The sequence below is a fragment of the Schistocerca americana genome, chromosome 4, assembly GCF_021461395.2.
Source record: "Schistocerca americana isolate TAMUIC-IGC-003095 chromosome 4, iqSchAmer2.1, whole genome shotgun sequence".
Taxonomy (NCBI): Eukaryota; Metazoa; Arthropoda; class Insecta; order Orthoptera; family Acrididae; genus Schistocerca; species Schistocerca americana.
The window spans coordinates 276,301,640-276,313,828 of NC_060122.1; the positions used below are offsets into that span (position 1 = coordinate 276,301,640).

The 12,189-nt window shown below is 37.5% G+C and overlaps 2 protein-coding genes across 6 annotated transcripts in view; one reads left to right on the plus strand and one right to left on the minus strand.

Annotated features, from left to right (window-relative positions):
* The window catches only part of LOC124612241 (guanine nucleotide-binding protein subunit beta-5), a 156,177-nt gene extending 155,082 nt beyond the window's left edge, over positions 1-1,095 (minus strand). For both annotated transcript variants that reach the window (XM_047140315.1, XM_047140316.1), the window contains exon 1: positions 894-1,095. The gene's annotated coding sequence lies outside the window, so the exon portion shown is untranslated. The remainder of the gene's footprint in view (positions 1-893) is intronic.
* Positions 1,096-2,350: 1,255 nt separating this feature from the next.
* LOC124614037 (bromodomain-containing protein 3-like) overlaps positions 2,351-12,189 on the plus strand; it is a 103,163-nt gene continuing 93,324 nt past the window's right edge. For 2 of the 4 annotated variants that reach the window (XM_047142866.1, XM_047142863.1), the window contains exons 1-2: positions 2,351-2,455; positions 6,739-6,844. The gene's annotated coding sequence lies outside the window, so the exon portion shown is untranslated. Of the gene's footprint in view, positions 2,456-2,494; positions 2,726-6,738; positions 6,845-12,189 lie in introns of those variants that run through there. The other 2 variants (XM_047142867.1, XM_047142864.1) reach the window with 2 other exon arrangements.

Consider the following 12,189-nt stretch of genomic DNA (forward strand, 5'->3'; position numbering starts at 1 on the left):
CAGAGTCGTACCGTCTCTATCACTACCAGTACCAACAGGAACAGTATGACTCTGCCAAAGCTGTGGCCTACTTTACACCATATTTTAAATATGTGCAATGATAACAAGATGATTTTGTGTATATTTTTTAACGATGCCACTATGGCTTTATTATATTAGTGCATGTTATTAAAAAGATCTGAATATGGCCACTGCTGATAAAAACTGGTAGTCTAAGGTCCAAAAGATTTGGATCATTGCCGGAAATAAAACAAATTCATTCTACACTTCCTGGACCACTGTTTTAATCCATGACCATGTCACAACTTGGTAAATGTTTCTGTTAATGCTATAATGTGTTCAAAGTTCTGAATTCTAGTGTACAAGCTGAAAGATAACACAGAAACCTTCAAAAGTATGTAACTAGACCTGAATATCATTTCATCATAGTGGTGTAGACTGGAAATTAAATATGTGACGCTCCTGACACTGGCACTTTTAAAATCAGATGGCTAAAGCTAAGTTTGAAAACAACTACAGATACTTCACATTAGGCTACAATGTACTGTGTTCTGTAACATTATGACAGACAAATTTTTACTCTTTAAATATAAAAAAATGCCAGAACCAAGTCAAGCTGTGTTATGAATTTATTCCGAACCAACTAGTAGGCTGGGCAAAATTGGAAAAGCTTTGACGTTGAGGAGACACATACTACTTAGAGTGCACAAATATAAAACAGAATTTAACTTAACTGGGTTAAAACTCAAAACTACATACCGCTTCGATACAAACGGAATTTGTTGACAGTTATTGAAATCTTGGGCTATTACTAAGATTCTGTCATGCGCGTAACTAAATGAAAATGTTTTTACGTGCATATATTCAATAGCACATATTTAATTAGAGATTACCTTCAACAGTGATAAATCTTAAATCAGAAGTAGGTTATGAACGCAGTTTTAAACTAGTGTTTGCCTTCTTTTGGATAGGTCAGTGCACAAATTAAACTTCATGCCCAATGTGGTCAAGGGCCACATTTCTATGTCATTTCTCCGCACATTTTGTGCTTCAAAATTCGTACACCATTTTGTCAACCAATGCAGTAGGACCAACTGAAACTGCTGAACCTCCTTGGTGTCATACAGATGATTTGTTAAACGAACAGATTGTCAAAACTAGTAAAACGAGGGTGCAGTAGGTAAACTGGATGCATAAACAATGTTTATCTCATTTCAGTGAACTTATCGAATTTACAATTTCTCATAAACTATAGTAATATTGTAAATTATGAAACTAAAACTATTTTCCTATCCCAAACGGAAATAGGTATAAATCTACCAATTATTTCTTATCCACGACAATGAAAAAAAAAAATGCTTTATTATTATTACTGGACTGAAAGCTTAGTGACTATTGATTCACCACACCTACACAATATCCGACCCGCAATGTGATTATCTTCGACAGAATCGCACACAACCACTGATATAGATCTCTAGATAAGTCGGGAGAGACAAGCAAGCGCAGAATTACTGTTATTTTTGTCAGTCGTTCCACAACCTGGCACACTGTTTTAATAGCTTTAATATGCACCTGAGAATGAAACTGCGCCAGGATTCCAACAATGAGTTTAAAATAATTCAAAACTTGTCTGTTCACAATTATAACATCAAATACGTGCCCTGAGAAAAACTATACAGCTACTAATTTCCTGTAATTTTTTCATAAGTCGTTAAGAAATTGACACGAGATATTTGACATGGCTGACAACGAAATTTCCGTTTAATATTAAAAATCTCAAGTACCTTCTCGTGAAAGGAAATTGCAACTAGAGGGTGCAATGTAAAAATTATGTGAAACGTAAAATTTTAACTTCTTTTAACTACAAATAATTACGAAATATAAGAAAACTTTTTGCACGCTACAACAAAACACTCATATATGTTTTCTATTGTCGAGAAATGCAGTCCAACTTCCCGTAGCAAGGACGACTACATACGTATAACGAATGTTGTTAATGGAAAAACGGTACCTTTCGAATTTATGGACTCAAGCTAGTTCGGAGATGTACGCATGAAGTTGCTGGCCTGATATCTCCCCTCGTTCTAGCCATATGAAGTCACAGTAGTTGAGTAGTCAATTTCTGTTTCAGTACTTGTTTGTAGAAAACGAAGGGGAAAACAGTTTATTGGAAAAGAGGTGGTTCATTCTGTTGGTGGTCCTTGCCCGAGGGTAATTTCGGTTTCCTGTCTCATTAGCTATTCATAAATTACAATACGTCGTATTTCACGGTATATACCAAACAAACGCATGGCTTGAAACATCATATTTTGATCTTCGCGGTAGTTTTCACTTAACATGGCCGCCAAACAGTTCCCAATTTATAGTCGCTGTGGAGGCGCTTCAATACGCGATGCTAAGGACCAACTTCAAAGAGACTATAACAAAATACTATAATCTCTGGATTATAACTGTAAGTAACTATAACCTAAAACACTAGTATTTAATTTTACTGTGTTTATATAGAATGTAGGTCAGAAGTGCCGATAATTTACACCGTAATACGATCTTCGAAGGTGCTTAAAATGCAGCAGAGTGAAGTACTGGTGTAAAAATTGTTATATAATGCAAGCTTCCCCTATAAAGCGGAGACCACCTGTGGTTGTGGTTAGCTTTTATTTACAGCAAAATACGGTGGAAAACGTGTATATTTCCTGCAACCTTCATGTACTCCGCTTCAGAAGTTAGTATTGTTTGAGGTGAACGTAATTGTAACCCATCATTGCTGCAGTAAAGTGATGTTATGCGTAAATGAAGTTTGGATGTTGATGGTAAACACTCGAGCAGCAATCACAACTCTTCCGATTTGTTTGATGTTCGTGGTGTTTCATGTGGGAAGCAATGATGCGGAAGTGCTAAATCTGTGTATGTGAAATAAAAATATGGTGGAATTTAGTGACGAAATTAATTTACGTGCTGTTGTAAAATTAACAGGGCTTATGATTGTGTATGATTTTATGCATTACAGGCGATCGTATGACTTGTTTTTCTATGTAATTCGAAAGAGAAATTGTTAGTATCAAATAGAAATATTCTAAATGATGTTCCATTGCTTTGTTATGGTGCCCTGAATGCGAATTTATAGCATTTTCATTGCTGTCCGATTCTGTAAACAAACAAGGCATAGCCGTCAACGCGTCTTAGGGTTGCGTTGCTATTATAACTTGTATGTAAACGTTAATAACTGAATTGTTTAGTGGAGTGCAACTCTTTTTTTAACTCGTATGGGGGAATTGTTAATGGTATTATTGAAGTTACCCATGTTGATGCGTTTGATGTATTAATTCAACAATTGTTTTGGATAATTTGGAGCTGTTTTGTTAATCTTTACTGATTGTATCGTGTGCTGGCGTTGTTTTTTTTTTGAAGAGATGCATCACAAGTGATATGTTTATGTTGGGGAATTATATAGATTGCCCATTGGCCATTGTGTTCTACACACGATTTAGGTGACTGTTAATGCTTTCATTTGTATATGTATTATAATTAGTTGGTTTGTTTACTTGAGACATCGCTTTATATTCAGATATTATGAACTATCTCATTAGATGCCCAACTACGTTTTATGCGCAATTCTAAACGCCTTTCTTGCATATAATATTTTAATTGTTTGAAGAAATTAAAATTATTTGTTGTCATACTGAAAACACACCAAGTAATAATTTTGTCAGAAGCTAAACATAGTTGTATTTAAAATAGGCGACCTTGAATTTGTTAAATTGTTGTTCTTTTGGAGTGTTGTCACCATTATTTGATGTTGTATGAAAAAAATTATAAAATAAGATAAAGTAATAACTCTTTTCGAAATTTCATTGATTTGTAAGATTTTGTTGTAAGCTTGTGACATTCTAACCAGTAAGAAATACAGTATTTATCACCACTGAGACTCATTTTGAAGCCAGTTCCATTGGAGATATGCAAGTTGATTCTTCAGGTTTTGTTTGTGTGCTGTTTCTCAGAAATTTTAGTGCAGTGCTTTTTCCTGTATTTCATTGGTCCTCATATGCATTTGTCTTAAAGATAACATTACATTTCCATTTTACATCACTGGAACTGGAGGATACAGATGATATCTTATAAATTCAAGGTCACTTTTGATATATTGCTTTATCTCTTTCTTGATGTGATGGTTTATGTTCTGATGTATGAGCCGCTTAACATAGGGTGCAACTATTTGCAATAATGAAGTGTGCGATTTCCTCTCTTTGTTTTTGTTGGATAGGCTGTATTTCTCTGTTTTGATACTCAGTTTTAGTGTAGTTTGTGTGGTGATTAATCATGAGATTTAGCATACGATGTCTGTTATTGTAGAGAAGTAAAGTGTTAAAATGTAGTCAGTGGCCCAAGTTTTGTTAGTGCTATTGTTTTGGCCATATTATGAAGCATAATCTGCTCCCGCTCTCCCTCCTGAAGTACTGTGATCCCCCTCAGATGCACAGTGAAAGGGGGGGGGGGGGGAGAAAAGAAAACCCAGTCAGTTTGTGTTAAATATGAGATGTAGTGTGCATGCTGTCGAAATTAACTCCCTGTAGTTGTGGCAACAGGGAAATGAAAGGTGACACCGAGGCCAGCAGATTAAATGCCAGGATACAGTTTGGGAAGGGCAAGGGCAGGGGTGTCAAAACAAAATCATTGCACGTGGATATCATGGGATACAGGAACCGTACTAGCCCAGTGGTAACGTACTTGGTTTCAATATCCAACATGTCTTGCAACATTTAACAATTGCTCCCCATTTGTGGGCATAGGGATGTAAATATAATACCGTCTTTGAGGTATTGAGGAAGAACTCCAGGAGATATTGGATTGTGTCATCACCAAAACTTCCATTACACAATGACCACCTATATACATTGCTTATGGAATTACAATTGGAATGTTACTCTGTCAATAAGAATATACTCTAAAGTGAAACACACACAGTGTATTGCAGTATTTCAAATGTAAAACAGGCAATAAAATTTTGTGGATAATTTTTACAGCAAATGTTCAAAATTTGCTTCCCCTTCAGTAGTGTTGATCCCAAATATGCACAGTCTTACAGTTCATTGCATAAGCAGGCCATTCGTCTTTCCACCTTACTTGTCCTCCTCCCTTCCTCTCCACCCCCACTCCCCGTCCTCAGTCATCAACAACTATATGCTACAGTGACAGTTATGAAGTCCGTTGCAAGTAATGTAAGATACAACATTTGCGTACATCTCTCTCTCTCTCTCTCTCTCTCTCTCTCTCTCTCTCTCTCTCTCTCTCTCTCTGAGAAATTTGTATGGGATATAGAAGGATGTGTGGGGTACAGATCATCGGCTTTGACCAGTGAAACAGGAAACATGTTACACGTGACTGCAAACCGTATGGCGGCTATAACGTGACATAATTACCGACCCCCCAACCCCCCGGCATAAGCTACAGATCAGTCTGTCGCCACAACCAATAATTAATTAATTTTTTTTTGAGCATCACATTTGTTGGTTTCACTAACATACTAACTGCTACCTTTTAACCTAAACTATGTCTTGGGTTAACTTACAGATCAGTTTGTCATCCCAGCCAGCAGCTATTAACATTACTACAGTGGTCAAAGCCAACAACTCATATGAAGGTTTCTCTTTACCCGTTCCTATGTAATACAAATAATAGAATGATGAACTCCATTGTATATTGAAGACATTGAGCAGTGGATAGAAATTCACAACTATACAGTGTGCAGCCATCATTGCTATTTCCAATAGTGGTAATTTTTTGTGAGACACTGATAAATTTGAAAGTTTGCATACTTTCTTGTGTGTTGCCTAAAGATCAAGAGTGCAAATCCTTACAGACAGTAAAAAAAATATGTGAGATATTGTTACCATATGCCATAAGCTAAAATGTTTACATTTTTCAAACAATGGAAAATGGGGTGGAATGTAACAATATTGTGAAAAAGAAAGTGGCTACTCACCATGTAGCAGAGATGCTGAGTCTCAGATACGCACAACAAAAAGGCTGTCTATAGCTTTCAGCCTTTGTCAAAATTAGATGACATACACACTGACACAAACACAACTCACACACGAGTGGGAGTTTTTGTGGGGGAGGGGGGGGGGCGTGCATGCGTGCGTTCATTCGTTTGTCACCTAATTTTGACAAAGGCCTTACTGGCCGAAAGCTGTATTTGTGAAAGTTTTTTTGTTATGCCTATCTGTGACTCAGCATCTCCGCTATATGGTATATTTACATTTCTGTTATATAAAATGTTCTGTCAACTTGAGGTTCAGATTGTTCGTTCATGCTTTACTTTCTTGTATCACTGATCTTCCTATTTAGGCCTTCTGTAGACTGAGCTTGGAGAACTTAAAAGTTTAAGGTCCTCACTGCGTTAACATGTATAGTAAGTTTGAGAAAAGTATTATTATTAATGACATTCTTGCTACGTGGTTGCAGTATTTAGGGGAGAAGATGGAAATTAGAGGAGTTAACTATTTTAAGCTGAGGCTTGTAATATAGACAGGGTGTGTATAAAATTTACATCGCCTTTCTGGAAAATTGAGTTAGAGGCTAACACCTATGTGCCTGCCTTCTGTTTTCTGGATGTGTTGCAGCCATAGAGTCACATTTGCAGTCATCAATCATTCTTCCACTCTGTTTTACTCCTTTTATTTTTCATGGTTGTACCAATCATTTTCGTGATAATACAGTGTTCTTTCTTGGTTTCAGTGATAGATGGTAGAACAAGTATCAGCCTCGCAGACGGGATTCTTCGTGCTGCGAAATACATCCCTGTGTCTCAAAGCTTTGTAGGCTGAATATATCAAGTGTTCAGGTAAGAGAATTTAACACCTTTGCTTGCAGTTTCTCTTATTAAGTAGAAAACATGGTATGTGGTAGCAACTGATATGAGTTGTATGGTTTTTGTGTTATCAGACTGCTGTAAGTAATTTATGTTTCCTAGCTTCGCTGCTTTGTAAAGAGCTGTGTTACTGCATTTGTAGGTCATTATGTTCCATCAGGTTTCTATAGGTGTTTTGATCTATTTCCTATCCCGTACTGTGATAAATTTGGGCGTGGGGAGAATTTAAGAATATATTGACAGTCAGTTACGGGAAATGGAGGTAGTGTGTTTGTCACCTTGGACAAGAAACTCAAATCCTTTCAGGTAGAAATTGAAGCTGCAGGCGAGACTGTGTTGGCAAGACTTAGTATCAGCAGTGGGCATAAAATGGTAATTGGATCCTTCTGTCGCCTACCACACTCCCCTCTCTAATACAACCGAAAACTTTAGAGAAACCCTCATTTCTCTTGTACATAAGTTCCCCAGTTGTACTGTAATCATACGGGGGGGGGGGGGGGGGTCTTTAATCACCCAAAATCAACTAGGAAACTTACAGTTTTCTTAGTACTACCTAGAAGACTTAGTTTGGAACACGACTCATGATGGAAATAGATTTAATACCAAAAATGGACCTAACCTCTTTGAGGATGCCCACTGACCATGATGCACTATCACAGTAATGATTACCAAAGTACAAAGGACAACTAAAATTAGTACAATGATGTATGTGTTCGGTAAACTAGATGAAAAGCATTAGAATCCTATCTCAATGATGAACTTGAAACTTTCAGCATAGAGTAGGAGCATGTAGAACAACTATGGCTCAAGTTTGAAAGGATAGTTGATCATGACTGGATACATAAATACCTAATAACACATTAACACTCCATGATACACAGACACTGCGAAGAAACTTCCAAAGAAACGGAGAGTACTGTGTAATAGGTGTTAAAAATATCGTAGGGCTGTGTGTAGAGAGATGCAGAGTAAAGTACGTATGGCTGTGAGAAGAGCAATATGTGAAGCCTTCAGGGACTATTATAGCAGACTACGGTTGAATGATCTTCCACGAAACCCAAAGAAATTCTGGTCATATGTAAAGGTTGTTAGTGGCACCCATCATTAGTGTCCAGTCTCTCGCGAATGAGAGAGGAACTGAAACTGAGAGTAGCAAAGCAAAAGCTGGAACGCTTAATTCAGTTTTCAAATGTTCCTTTACCGAGGAAAACCCAGGAGAATTGCCCCAATTTAATCCTTGTACCACTGAAAAGATGAAAAATAAGTGGTGGTTTCAGTGGTATTGAGGAATAGGTGAAATTATTAAAATTGAACAAATCTCTAGTTCCTGATGGAAGACCTGTCGGAACCTAAACTGAATTTACGGTGGAGTTAGCTCCTCTTCTAACTATAATCAGTTGTAGATCTCTTGAACAAAATGCCATCCCCAGTGTGGAACAAAGTGGCGATCTCACCAATTTACAAAAGGAGTGATCCATGAAACTACCTTCCGATATCCTTGACACCATTTTGTTCAGAATTTTAAAACTTATTCTGAAGTCAAACATAAAGAGGTGTCTCAGAGAAAGCTCCTCCGTGCCGACCAACATGGATTCTGAAAACACTGATCATGTGATACCCAAAGGCACACTTGTCTCACATGGCATACTGAAAGCTTTGGATAAAAGCAGTCAAGTAGATGCAGTATTTCTTGATTTCTGAAAAGCATTTGACTCAGTACTACAACTGCACTTGTTGTCAAAAAATATGATCGTATGGGGTATCAAGAAAAATTTGTGACTGGATTTGGGGGGGGGGGGGGATCACCATCATTTGTAGAAATGATTTCATATTTTCCCCAGGAAAGTCTGTTAGACTGTTGGTGTTCAAGTTATATATTAATGATCTTGCAGACATTATTAATTGTAACCTCAGTCTTTTTGCAGATGATACAGTTATCTATGACTACTGTCTGAAAGAAGCTGCATAAATTTTCATTGAGAAGATTTAAAAGTGTTGCAAAGTTTGGCAACTTGCTTTAAATATTAACGTTTCTGATCTTATGCACTTTACAAAAATGGGGGAGGGGCATATCATTCTATGACTATAATAATGGTGAGTCGCAGTTGGAATCAGCCAACTCATATAAATAACCTGATTGCAATACTTTGTAGGGATATGAACTGGAGTGATCACATAGGCTCAGTTGGTGTGAAGCAGGTGGTAGTAGATCTTGCCTTGCTGGTAAAGTACTGGGGAAGTGCAATCAATTTTCAAAGAAGATTACTTACAAATCTCTTGTGCCATCCATTCGAAAATACTACTCAAGTGTGTGGGACCTTTACCAAATAGGACTAACAGAGCATATTGAACGTATACAGAGAAGGACAGCATGAACAGTCACAGGTCTTTTTGGCCTGTGGGGGAGTGTCACAGAGATGCTGAAGAACAGGGCTTGCAGGCTCTTGAAGGTAGATGTAAACTATCGTGAGAAAGCCTACTACCAAAGTTTCAAGAACTGGCTTTAAAGACTGACTGTAGAAATGTACAACTACTGCATACATAATGCTCACTTGGGATTGTGAGGACAAGATTAGATTAAATGCACCATGCACAGAGGCATTTAAACAATCATTCTTCCTGCACTCCATATTTGAATGGAATACGGAGAAATCCTAATATCTGGTACGATGGTACGTACTCTCTACACTGCACTTCAGTTGTTTGCAGAGTATAGATGTAGATGTAGATAAACTGAAAGTATTTGGAAATTTATGAATTCTTAATTTATACCTGTCTTGTAGCTTCCACGTATAGTCTAATTTTTATTTTGAAGATCATTGTTGATAGGTAAAGAGTGGACTCGAATGTGCCAAATAAAACATATGTATTCTATTAAATTTCCAATACAGAATGTAAAAAATGTAGCTCTTTGCAGTACAAGGAATGGTACTTGTGGTTTCCTTCTTGAGTTTTTCAGCTGACGTTACATGATTTTGATTTTTCTAATGTTTCACCAGCATGAATGACTGGCATTGTCACAGCTTCATTCTCCATTGCTGGTGGTAAACTAGAGTTGAGCTCTCGGCTGGAGATTACATGTACCCCTTGCGCCAATTATTTGTGAATTTCTATGACTTTTCTGAACAAGCGAGCATGGCTGCCCTTCTCTCCAGCAAGAATTTCTGTGTTTGCAAATTTTATTATGTGGCTGGTCTACACGGCCCATGCTCCGCCATGGCCAATTTCTTCACCTAACCCAACCTGCAGTACAGTTTACGTTTAGAGATCCTCGTGTTGATGGATCATCCTGTCATTTCCACAGTCTTTTTCCACATGCACATGGTATGAGGTATATGCCTGACATTGCAAGTGGGGTCCCTTTTGCCCTTTGCCAACGTGAGAAACACTTTGATCTTTTTGTTAGATTTGTAATTAGTCTTTTTACTTTGTATGCACAAGGATTCTGTGCTTGTCACCCTGGGGATGTATGGCAGAAAGGCCATACCCATTATAAATCTAACACTTAGCAAAACGACACATCGGAAGAAGTAGTATGTGATATGACCTTTCTGCCGTACAGCCCCAGGGTGATGCACAAAATTGACCTTGTTTTCTACAAACATGGCATAAAGATTATTTAGAAATCGAGAAAGATGATAAAAGAGTGTCTCATGTCAGCACAGGACAAAAGGGATCAACTTCCAATGTCAGGAATAGACTACATACCATGTACATGTGGAAATGACTTAACAATCCATCAACATCAGCACCATCATACATTAACAGTATTGCAGTTTGGGATAGATGAATTAGATGAATAAATCAGCTGTAGAATAACATGCTCTGTGTAACACCAGCCACAAAATTAAATTCATTGACACAGAAGACCTCACTGCGGAGAAGAGTTCCCAGGCCTACTTTCAGGAAAGCCATAAAATCGGCAAACATGAAAATAGCTTCAACAAGAAAGAAGAAAGCTTTGAGATAATGGATGTAGATTCCAGTGCTGCTGTGAATGACCATTGCAGATAGCAAAGGAGAACCACAACAGTAATGACCAGAGAAAAGTCCTCAGACATTGGTGGGACAGGTACATACAGTCTCTGACCATGACCTCAACTACAGTCTGCCACTAGCAATGTAGGATGAAGCTTTGACAATACCAGCCACTAGTGCTGACAATGTATCACAAAAATCATCAAACAAACATCGACCAAAGAACCAAGACAGAAGCCAACAGGTGATATGTCAACAAGTGACCACGAAAGTCTCAAATTTGTAATGCAATAGATGTCCCTTTTTCTCAGTTTTTGAATCAGGGGAAATGGGTGCCATTGTAATAAATAAAAAAACTGTTGACGTAGGCTTTGGATTTAGTGTGTATAGAACTTGAGAATTATTTGTTCGCCAAAATAAGAAAAATGTCTAAGGTAAAAAAAAAGGGAAAAAAATGTTTATTTGTATTTGTATAAGTGTGGAAACGCATGGGGGGGTACATTTAGCTCTGAATTGCAGCTCCAGCTTTCCTAAGTATTATTCCAAAACTTGGCACCTTACTTCAGTTGACCCTTTTTACTGACTTCTCATTACACTTGGAGAGAAAATTTTTGAGCAGAACACTATTAATTACCAGTGAACACCATCTAAAGTTTAGTGTTTACACTCTTGTTATTAGCAACTGGGGAGATATTTATATCAGTACTGCAGTCGAAGCCATATTCAGTTAGAATGACATTGCAAATTGTGATTATAGTTCTGCATCAGCTGTTTAATATTGCAGAACCAATGAAAATTTGTTCTGGACTGGGACTCGAACCTGTATTTCCCACTTTGTCACAAGCAGTCACCTTAACCGCTTCAGCTATCTGAATATATAGTGTGAGTACAAGGGAGTGTAAACACCGGGACAAATGGAGATTCTGGCAACTCCTGGAAGGTGTTGGGATAGCCTAAACATCTACGGCAACCACTCGCTACAAAGCCGCGAAACCTGGTTTGAGTCCCAGTCCCACACAAATTTTCATTTCATCTGAAATATTCTACAGCTAATGTGGAACCATAATCACAGTGATAAAGTGTGTATAAGGATGATGATGGCAATAAATTATGAAATATGCATATGATCTGTAATATAGGCTGCTTGATAAAAATCTGCTATATGAAAGATTAGAGGTGAGGCCGTGTGATCTTGGGTAAACCATTTTTATTTATCAACAACCTCTTTAACGTAACAGTGATACATTGACCATGTAATTACCACTATCGTGAACCTAAACAGTGAGAATGATCAGCTCTTTTACATATTTTTAATTGTGATTAGCATAATAATTATGTTG